Here is an 11,097-nt window from a genome sequence, read left to right as displayed (position 1 = left end):
GGAGATTTTTGGGTCTCTTCATTGATCTCTTTTTTTTTGGTGGTTTTTTATTTTCAGCCTTCCTTCTTCCATCTGTAAGTTAGTTGTGCCCTGACATGGATCAGACCAAAGCTTTTTTCCAGGAAATCGATCGTTTATATTGAAGCGTTAGGAAGCTAACGGATGAATTTAAATTAATCTAGGTTGCTGTTTCTGTTTTCAGAGATATAGGTTGTCTTACTTGTACATGCGTAGATTCAAGGGTGGCGTGGCGGGAGTAGAGCCTGCTTCATTCAGGATATCGATAAAATAAAAGATGTTTTAAAGGTACTCAAAGGTACAATTTTTGATATTAAAAAAATATTGTTTAGTATATGTAATAAGACTCCATGTTGTCCAATTAAGAAATAATTGGACGAGGAAAATTCCGAGGACCGGACAAAATTGGATGAGGTTGTAGGCCGAGTCCACTAATTTGGCATTCAGAGGGATTTTTCGAGTCTAACTATTTCTTGATTGGAGAGCATGAAATCCCATTACCTGTTGATTATATAGCTGCCTGATTAATCCCATATCAACAAGACCTGTCCAATTAGTATAGGAAATCACACGATCTTCTCGTACAATTTGGAAATTAATAGACACGAGTAATGTTTTGAAAGTTCTTATAATTGCATGAGCCTTTAGGCGAGTGCAATTAAAGAACTTTCAAAACAATACGAGTGTCTATTAATTCCAAATTGTACGAGAAGATCGTGTGATTTTTTGTTTATAGTTCACTCAACAAAATTTCAGTAAAAAATTCGAAGCGACGCCGTTCATCTTTGTCTATTTGGCGGCCGATTTTCAGTCCATCGTGCAACTGAAATGCATAAAAAAGATTAGTTCTTACGGCTTTAAAATTTTATTTATGTTTTTTAAGTACAAAATGATAGAAAATAATTGTTTTGACATTGTTTTGGCCTTGTTGCCATAGCGACTTAATTCGGTACTCCTACGGAGTACAATTAACGCTATAATTGTACTCCTCTCGACCAATCAGAGTCGAGTAATTTTGTTGAGTGTACTATAAAGAAAATAATTGGACAGTTACCTATATGGGATTAATGAGAAACTGTATAATTATGAATGTAATTCTTTCGTTTCTTCGAAATATCTAAGCCCCCATGTCAACATGCTTGTATTAGTGTATCATGATCATTAAAGCGCATGTTTAAGCCCACAGTAGCTGCAGTACCATCACTAAGAATCCGCGTTTCATTTGGCAAGCCCGAAGAAATAAAGAGATCCCTAAACGAATCCTAGGCTTTAATCAAAGTCTAGGACAATCTGGAATATCTCTACTGGGGTCGTCACAAAACAATCTCTCTTCCTGTATTCCACCGGAGTTTAGAAGGAAATGAGGAAAACCTTAACGGCGTTTATTGGTGTGGGTTTTAATGTTTTGGTTGTTTACTGTTTTTTAGACAATCAGAAAACAGTATATCAATAAGAACAGTCTTCAGTTTAACACCCAAACTCTTACTCCAGCATTCAGATTCTTTATGTCAGAGGAGAGGAAAAAAGAGCTCGTTTTCTATTGCTAAATCATGACATAATATCCAGCCAATAGACTAACTATATATCGTACGATGACTAACTTAGAGAATTTTCGTATGACTTTGAAAAGACGGAGGCACGAACACGGCAGTGAAACGGCAAGGGATACGCCAGAACAATCAAAATGCTCGAGAATTACTCTATATCCAATCCAATACCCGAAACACGAAATGAGCACGGCGCGGACACGATCACACCAAGGTCACGGCACTGCCAGAGCAATCAAATTGCACGAGAAAAAAATCAGCCAATTCATATTCTAGGAAACATCACGTTTACTGCAAGCTTACGGCACTGAGCTCTTCACAGTCATGCGAAAGCTGCTCTACGACCTAGAGTGCAATCCATATATCCGTAAAATAGAATAAAAACTAAATAGCATTATGGTTCCGTGCAAAATTTGAGGGTTTTGTCCTCTTGAGGTTCAAAACGTGTATGGTTCTTCAATAAAATCGTGAAGATTAGTCAACGGTTTTTGAGCGCGCACATCGTGGGCTCAAATCGAATGTTGAAAAGTAGTCAGCCACCTTAAACACATAGAGGATATTACATGGGCGCGCGGAGATACGAATTTTATCTTCGAGTGTTCAATTGATATCTCACGAGTGAGCGCAGCGAAGATAAAATATAGATAAAATTCGTATCTCCAAGCGGCCATGTAATGTTCTGTTTATTATATAGATATCGATGAAACTTAAATAAAACAAAAGCAGAAAAATTCTTTATTAAAATAGCAAGCCGATTCAACAGCGATATCTTCACGTGTGAAAGATATGATATCTTACACCGGTGAAAGATATCAAGTTTTCGACACTAGAGAAAACCTGGTATTTCATCGCTATCTATTTAATCGCTATCTATTTAATAAATCTATTTCTTTTGTTTTCAATTGTTTCATTGGTGCTATTTTGCACTAATTAGTTTGTACTATTTCGTTGATGTATGGTTTGCACTCTATCCTTTGCGAGGTATTTGACATGATATATTTGATTATGAAATTAATGTCGTGTATGTTGAAAATAAGTATTTTTTCTAGGATGCCTGATAAGGCCTTGACATTGATTTATTCTCCAATTTCATATTTTTGATTTGGAACGCCCTGACGTAACTGGTATCGAAATAGAATCTTTTTTTTTTTCCAAATTCTACTGTTAGACGAACAAATGTGATAATATATCCAAATAAAAGGTGCCAATTGAAATTGCAAGTGTCCTTGAAACCAAAACAAAAAGGGCTGAATTATAAATATAACTTAGTAAATTTTTCATGGCTTACCTATTATGATATAAGTAGGAAATCAACCTCAATTGTTCTTGCCATTAAATTAAAAAAATAAGAGCGATTTTTTTGAAGGTGGCTGTTTATATTCCGGCTTGTTCGTTTTTTATCAGACTTGGCTGTGTAGCCTTGTAGGTCTTCAAATACATTATTCATTAAAGTGCGTCAAATTGTTCTGGTTGTAGCTGTGTTCTTTTCCGAAAGGTCACTAAGCAGGTGAACATGCCATAAAAAGGGACATTTTCAGGTATTTGATTGGTCAAAATCAAGGAAGACTACCCAAGACCGTCGATAAATCGTTTGAATTAGTTAAAGTTGCGTCAAATGCTTAGTTTCTTTAAATTTAAATTTGCACGGGCGCATGCTCATAGAGAGCGGAGCCGTGGAGGTAAAAACTAATTCCCCCAAAAAATATTATCCCCTCTTTAAATAAAAAAATATTAAATATCGTTTTCGTCTTCGCCTTTGCTTTCACATATATTTTGGGCGACTAACATTGTTTTAAAAATTTAGCGGCGACATTTATTGCCATTCTTAAAGTCGTGTCTTTTCGCTTGAAGTAAATAATAAGTAATAAGTGTGTAGTAAGGCATTTTCTCTAGATTATCATAATGATAATGATGATGAGGATGAGGATGATGATGAAGATGATGATGATGATTATGATGGTGATGATGATGATGATAATGATGAAGATGATATTAATGATGATATTAATGATGATGATGATGATGACGATAATGATGATGATGATGCTGTTGATGAAGAGAAAAAAGAGGAAACAAAATCAAACCAAACCATTCTTGGCATTCTTTGCTTGGTAACACATCGCACTAATTTAAGCTTTAAAACTTACCCATTTAACGATCACTTAGTGTTGATTTATCTTGTTGTCCTGGCAACGAAATCTGAATGTACTTGGCTAGGATTTTGGAACAGAATGAAGATTCCAAGCAATGTTTATTTCAATTTATGTTTTATTATTTGTGTGTTTTTATTATAATCCTTTTTTCATTGTGTTCTGGGTTGAGGAATGGAGTTCCTGGCATGGCATAACCATGCAACATCTTAATGGAATTAAGTAAGACACTTGGTTCAGCCTTTCATGCTTTGAAAATTTCACGCATGGATTAGCGGGCAAAAAAATATACAAAATTGGGTTGCTAGGGCAAATACAAATGCATCTAACAGATCGGCAGATACAAACACGCCTGACTAGTCGATCGGCCCCTTTTTACTGCTTTTCTTAATTACTTGTGATTACATGACATAGAATAATCAATAAAAAAATTTATGCAAAGGAATTTCGGGAAAAATCAAATTATAAACACAGGCTAACTTCGAAATGTTGGAATGTTGTTACATTTGATTTAAAAAAATAGAGAAATGAAAAAGAAAATACTCAAATAACAATTTTAAAAAAAACTGCTGAATTAGTGCTCTTGACGCAATTAGTTTACCAATTAATGCGTCATTGTCTTAAACGAAGCTAGTTAAAAAATAATACGGATGTAGTGACGTCTAATTATTATATGGAGTTTGCAAGGGATGAAAGTGCAGTTGTTTAAATGCCGACAGTAACAACATCGATCGAACAAGCAAAGCATCGATTTTGCCTGGATCAAAAGGTCAGTCATTCATTCCTCTGCCGCTTTGCCATTTGAAGCTAACTTTATATTTCAAACAATTTTGATTTCTTTGCATAGCCACGAAGTAAGCCGCTTTTTCTTAGCATGATCTGGAGAAAAAGCTGAATCTAAACCTGAATAAAACAACCGTAGATTTGAGAACGGATCTACAGCATCTGAATTTACTATTTAAAATATACTTTATTTCTTGGAAGTCATAATTCTCTTTGATTCTTGCAGGCGAAACCATGACCAATAAGTCCATGCATAATAGTTCTCGCTGTAATTCCAATAGTGGCACAACCATCGTACCAAGCTATATTGGAATACTTCTTGGTATCGCTGCAACAGTTTTAAACATCGTGGTAGGATTTGCAGCCCTTAGGCTGAATAACAAAGCACAGAGACAAGCCAAGGGAAGACGAAGCACACCTTATACAGTAAGGTCCTTGGTGCGCTCTCACTCCATTACCTACGTATTCATAATCCACCATTCGATCTCCAATGCAGTGGAAAGTTCAAGTCTCATGGGAATGAATTTTTACATGTTGTATGGTACTTCTGGAGCGGCTATTATATCTCTAAGCGCTTGCATAGTCCTCCAGTTTTCAATGCTGGTTAGTTTTTATCAGATTGCATTCACAACAGTGGAACGCTACTGGTGCATGATTTTCCCGCTCCGCGTTGCTAAGACTGCGGTTTTAAAAGCAATAGCAATTGGAATTTGGATGATTTGCGTACTCCTCTCAATACCAGATGCTATTACTCTGACAAGAAAGTTTTCAACGACAAACTGCCCTCCAAGCTATATCTTCATTTCTTCTCTAAACTTTCCAGTCAAACGATATTTCATCATCGTTGTCCTACTCCCAATATTGGTCACCCTAGTTACCAGTCTACTGATACTAAAAAATCTTCGCGTCGTAAAAGACACAAACATGTTCACATTTAACAACCCTGTAAAAGCTTTAAATGGAACTACATCCTTAACCAAACGAATAGCTTTTTCCGTGCTGCTGCAACTCTCAATACTGGCTGTATTTATTACTTTCATTTGCGTACGTATCCCGATGTCATTTAGCATTGATATCGTTAAAACAAGCTATACTTTATTGTCTTTGCATACGGTTTTAAATCCTTGTACCGTAGTCTTAAGTTACCGACCAATAAGTCAGACCATCAAGGGATGTTTAGGTATCAGCAAAAAGAGATCATACCATATGAAAGTCAAATATTTACCCGATAGTTGTTTTCCTGTAGCTTTGGTTCAGTACAAAAGCTACAATTCAACACTGTAAGTTATATGCTTCACATTCTTTCCTTCCTCCATTGATTTCTTCCTTTCGTCCTATCTTCCTTCTTTCTCTGCTCAGTGCTTGCTAGCAATTGCTTGCTTGCTTCCCTTCTTCAAGCCATGTCTGCCTGTCATTTTTTTTACGTTATTTCTTTTTTCCCTTACTATTATTAATTTTGTTTCATTTTCAACCTTATAATTTGCCAATTTTTAATTACAAACAAGTTCATTTTTGTTTCTTTAGCTTTTCATTAGAAATAAAATCCAAAAAAATCGAATAAAAATTTTGCAATTTCTGTTTTGCTCGCTTTATTCATATTTTCCCTGATTTACTTTGCTTTTCTGTTAGAGTAATTACTTGAAATAATTTGAATTTGGCACAAATTAATTGCCAACAACAATTAGGCAATTTGCCAAAGTGCCGCTGGTGTTTCTTGATCGGTAGCTTCGTGCGAACATCAAAATATATTCACTAATGCCATCATACAACACATACAACGGAGTACAGAAAAAACATGGTGGCGCCCGCCAAACTTTTCCCACAATTTAAAGGATCAGGATCTGATCTAGAGCAACCGCGAAGTTTGTCACCCCAACATGGCAAAAATTCCATCGAGAATTTCTTTCAGAGTAGTCTGAAAGGTTTTTCGCAGGAGCCAGGAAACGGATAAAATATAGCGCGGGATCCGTGAAACTAGAAAAATTTCTTACACACTTGATTCGAGATATTGGCATCGGCCATGACTCGGGAATTGCTGGATTCAATGTCCGGGATGTGGTTTCCAAAGGGCCATCTTCTCGGTTAGTCTAACTACTCAGTTGACCCGAACCTATTCTTTCAGAATATCTGTAACATTATTTTAAGATATTCTGTAATAACCGGAAATCACTCAAGGTATTTTGCTTTCTGATTTTCGGCAAAAACGTGGAAACAATAATTAAAATAAAAATTCAAACGCCTTTGAATATGTTAAATGTAGTCGTCGATGGCAAAATGCTGCGGAACGCGAGATTTCGGGAAAGATAGTGCGTGATTCGGAATCTGGAACCCCCTCTTCCAGGCCCTGTTCTTTGGCATCCCTGATAATTTTGAAAGGGTTAGTCGTTGGAGTCGTGAAGTTCTGGTGTCCTTTACGTGACGTTTTCTCGTCCAAACATAGAGTGAGTTCAGTGACTACGTACGTGGTATAGTAATTACACCTTCTCTGCTTGTAACGCCACCGCGCTATTACAGTCACGTTTGTGTAAAAGGAAGATTTTGCTGGTAGGAGCAATGTAATGCATGTCATGTGTAAGCGCCGCTACATGGTTGATAATCAAAAGAGTGCTTTATTTGAGCATGGGCATCTCCAATCTAACCGAGAATTGAAGATCAACTACAGAACTTTTTTTTATCTCGTAACTACTTTTATTTTTGAGTATTACATACAGCTTAGTTGTAGCAGATGTTACGTTCAGGGCGGCATTCTGAAAGATTCCTAACCTTTTAAACGCCGCTTCGGCAGCTTAATCTCTCGTCACGCGTGCGCATTGGCGCTCTGTGCATAAATCCTCTGTGTCTGTACCTCGTTCACATTCCCACACATCTCTTTGCAAGAACTTTGTCAGATGGAATTAGCAAAATCATACTAAAATATCAAATAAGAATCAATTTATATCTTCATATAAATAAAATTGATAACTCTTGTTAGACATATTAATCGTGTACAGCCTTGGATTGCAAATTGCTCAGGGGAGCTTTTATTTTACGGCTGAGTAGTTGGAGATGAATATAATATGCAAGATAAAGTCTACATTGCTAATATCCTAATTTGCAATTTGTAATTTACTTTTTTACATCACAACCTCTTTGCAATTAGATGCATATATTTATTAAAATAACGTCACCGAAAAGCTACTGAGACCGATGGGGACCACCGCCTGACCGATGATGCGCGCATTAATAGCGACATCCTAACCCAGGGGTTTCACATTCCCAGAAAAATACCCCTGGACACGAAGTCTGTTAGAGATCGTTTCGGAAGTCCGAATTAATCTCTTTACTGATTGGTTAACCCGCTGCGGTCGACCAACAATAAGCATCAAGTATTCGTAATCAAACATGTTATGGCGTTATTTTGAATTTGGACTTCTGGAACAAGCTCTCTCAGAATTCATGCCCAGGGCTATTTTTTTCTGGGAGCTTTATCCCTGAATTCCCGAGGATGCGATAGTGATTGGCGGTTATTGTTTTTTGTTATCTATAGAGCGCCCTAATAGACCTTGTTACTGATACGGCGACCATCTTGAATTCTATTGTTTTCAGTAAGAGATTATGGGATGCTGAGGGAGACAATGTTGGAACATTTATGAACAGCACAGCTGTGAAAGTGTCTTTGATATAACTTGACGTCATCCAATGTGAAATACATCTAAAAGCCAATTGAATTTACAGGTAGTTGGAGCGATGTGTAAAACACACCAAACACCAAAGTCATTTGATAAAGTAACTTCGCCACTCTAAGCTTTGTAAATATTTTTACATTTGCTCCCTGAGCATCTCATACTATAAGGTGGATGCCGTATCAGTAAAAACGTCTATTTGGATATTTCAAGGTCTTGTGAAAAAATACTTAATTTCCTCCGGTTATCGAAATTTAAAGAGTCTATGCAGGTGACAACGGTAACAACAATATATTCAAACGGTAACAACAATATATTCAAACTCACAATTCGAACCAAAGATTTGGTTTTAAAACATATTTAATAATATCATTCATGACGACTAGTTAAATAATGATGACAATTCAATCACTTAAAGGACGTATTAGATACATTGTGCTATGCATCGTTCTAGGAAAAAGGAAACACAAGCGAATTCACCATACCACAAATACTATTCATAGCGCTCTTTTTGGACCAAAGGCTGTTACCAATCCAGGATTTTAAAGGGGATAAATTTTAATCAATTTCTTTCTATACTAAGCGTAAAATACATGATCGCCTTTACAAAGGGGAGCTCCATGAATGCCATAGTCATAATATTTAACTTAGTGGAAATATCTGATGATGAAAAATCTGAAATCGAAATCACATGCTTTGTGGATAATTAGAAAAGAATTTCACGTAAGGCGAAGGCTTCAAGTCCACACTTCAAGTGTAGCTCAATAACATTTCACATTTCGAGTTTTCAATACAATTTTTAAATGCAAAGTAATCATTAGATTTTTTTCAGTTAAAAATGACTTATTTTTGACAACTTTCAATGCTTGCCTCGTATGTTCGCTTATTTCTACAGTTCAAAAAAGTGAAATTCCATGCAATCTGACAAGTAAATGATGTCGGTAGCCCCCCATTTGTATCTGCTTATTCTACTTCTAGTATGATGTACTTTCATCATGCAAAATCTTAAAAATATCTGACGTTGGATTTTTTTTCCCATGAACATATTTAAGCTGTTCAATAATAAAAATGAAGTTTTTTGCTATTAACTCGCCAAGAGGAGAAAACAAATGTGGTATTTTTTGCGATGATATGTGATGAACTACGCAGTCATGTTCAATGATCTTGTTTCGCCGGCTTCATGAACCTAAAAACAGCGACTTCTTGTCAAAAATTGTCAAATATTTGTCAACTCTCGAGAAGTGCTTTTATTATCACCAAAAAAAACTACCCGAGTCCGCCATCTTTGTTTACATTCTCACATACCTAAAATCCTGTAGAATACCAACCACAATGGCGGATTTCATCACGTGACCTCTTAGTGCAAGTCGTGTATTTACAATGCAAGCTTTACTGTCATACTTTATCAAATTATAGAGAGAGAGAGAGAGAGAGAAAGAGAGAGAGGAGATAACTAGTTAAAAACTAGTGTTAGCTGCGTCGGTGTTTCTAATGAAACAGTAATGATAAAAGGGTATATTTTACACCGTGAAAAGATAAAAAAAAACTTATTGACGCTAGTCTTTCGTCGGAGTAAAAGAGGAAAAGTCGCTCTTTTACTCCGACGAATATATATATATATATATTTATATTTATATTTATTTATTTATTTATATATTTAAATTTATATACACTACCACCAAACCTCCCTTGATTTCTCAAACAACAAAGATCTAAGACCCTAATAGGGTTTTTGTCCGCTTTACGCAAATGCTTCATTCTCCACAAATAAAAGATGGGATTGATCGTCGAATTTAAAGTTATAAACAAAGAATTGTACTGATGGACTACTAAAACATAGTAATGTGGTATCTGAGTTACAAGTCGTACGATAATATAACAGACCAATGGAAAGTAAACTAGGACGTTTAAAACTAGGACCAAAACAAGAGTGTTAAGGGAATGCCTGTATTTGGACACCCCGGGAAGCTCGACTGGTGGAACTGTAGCTAAGGCTTGTTGGAAGGATGTTTGTTCTGATTGGGGTTCTTTTGTTGTTGCTGGTTGGATGGGTGTTGCCTGTAACTGGTTGTTCTTTGGCTCTTGTGTTGATGTTGATGGGATTGATGTTATTTGGGATTGGCATGACTGTGAATCTTCTGTTGTTGCTGATAAGATGGATATCGATCTTATTTGGCCAGACCTTGGATTTTTAGTTGTTCCTGGTTGGATGTATGATATCTGGGATTTGCATGGCTGGGGTTCTTCAGTTGTTGCTGGTGATACAGATATCTTTCGAGCTTGGCCAGCCCTCGGATCTTCAGTCGTTTCTGGTTGGATGGATGTCACTTGCTCTTGCCATGACTGTTTTTCTTCTGTTGTTTTGTGTGAAATGGTATTCGGTCTCACTTGGTGATCCCTTGGATTTTCTGTTGGTTTTGTTTGAATGGATGTCACTTGCTCTTGGCATAATTGTGATTCTCGTATTGATGGTCGATAGATGAATGCTGGCAGGTTTTCTCGACTAGTTCCTTCAACGAAAATCGGCTGTCTTGAACAGGATGCTTGCAGAGGAACATTCTTCAGAGAGCAATAAGCTGTCAAGAACGATGCAACAATGGTTGACAGAAGCGCTAGAACAAATATAATAATGAAATAACGCTGTGCAGTTTCATTAAGGAATTTGAATCCAACGTTTACAAGAAAAATCCCGAACAGCCACAAGATCAAAACCAACGTAAATGCTCTTTTTCGGGTAACCACGAATTTATACTTGTTTTTCAACTTGACGGCCAGACATCTGTCCACGCTCATTATTGCCAGCATCATGAAGGAAACATAAACGATCGTGTATCCAACTCGATATATGACAGCCCATGAAAAGCAATGCACATTGGGCCAGTTGTTGAATGCTGATGATAGGAGAAAAACGGCCATGGCTGGTTGGAAGACAAGACC

At 36.6% G+C, this 11,097-nt stretch overlaps 1 protein-coding gene across 2 annotated transcripts in view; it reads left to right on the top strand.

Annotated features, from left to right (window-relative positions):
- LOC116302039 (copper homeostasis protein cutC homolog) overlaps positions 1–11,097 on the top strand; it is a 46,696-nt gene that overhangs the window by 32,927 nt on the left and 2,672 nt on the right. Inside the window, exon 10 of one of the 2 annotated variants that reach the window (XR_004197809.1) lies at positions 203–267. The exons of the other annotated variant lie outside the window; for it this stretch is intronic. The gene's annotated coding sequence lies outside the window, so the exon portion shown is untranslated. Of the gene's footprint in view, positions 1–202; positions 268–11,097 lie in introns of those variants that run through there. 2 annotated transcript variants of the gene reach the window in all.

The sequence above is a fragment of the Actinia tenebrosa genome, unplaced genomic scaffold (genome assembly GCF_029948245.1).
Source record: "Actinia tenebrosa isolate PJP-AT-01 unplaced genomic scaffold, QUT_ActTen_1.0 PGA_scaffold12__29_contigs__length_12842862, whole genome shotgun sequence".
In the NCBI taxonomy this organism is placed as follows: domain Eukaryota; kingdom Metazoa; phylum Cnidaria; class Anthozoa; order Actiniaria; family Actiniidae; genus Actinia; species Actinia tenebrosa.
This window is presented reverse-complemented; position numbering and strand designations above follow the sequence as displayed.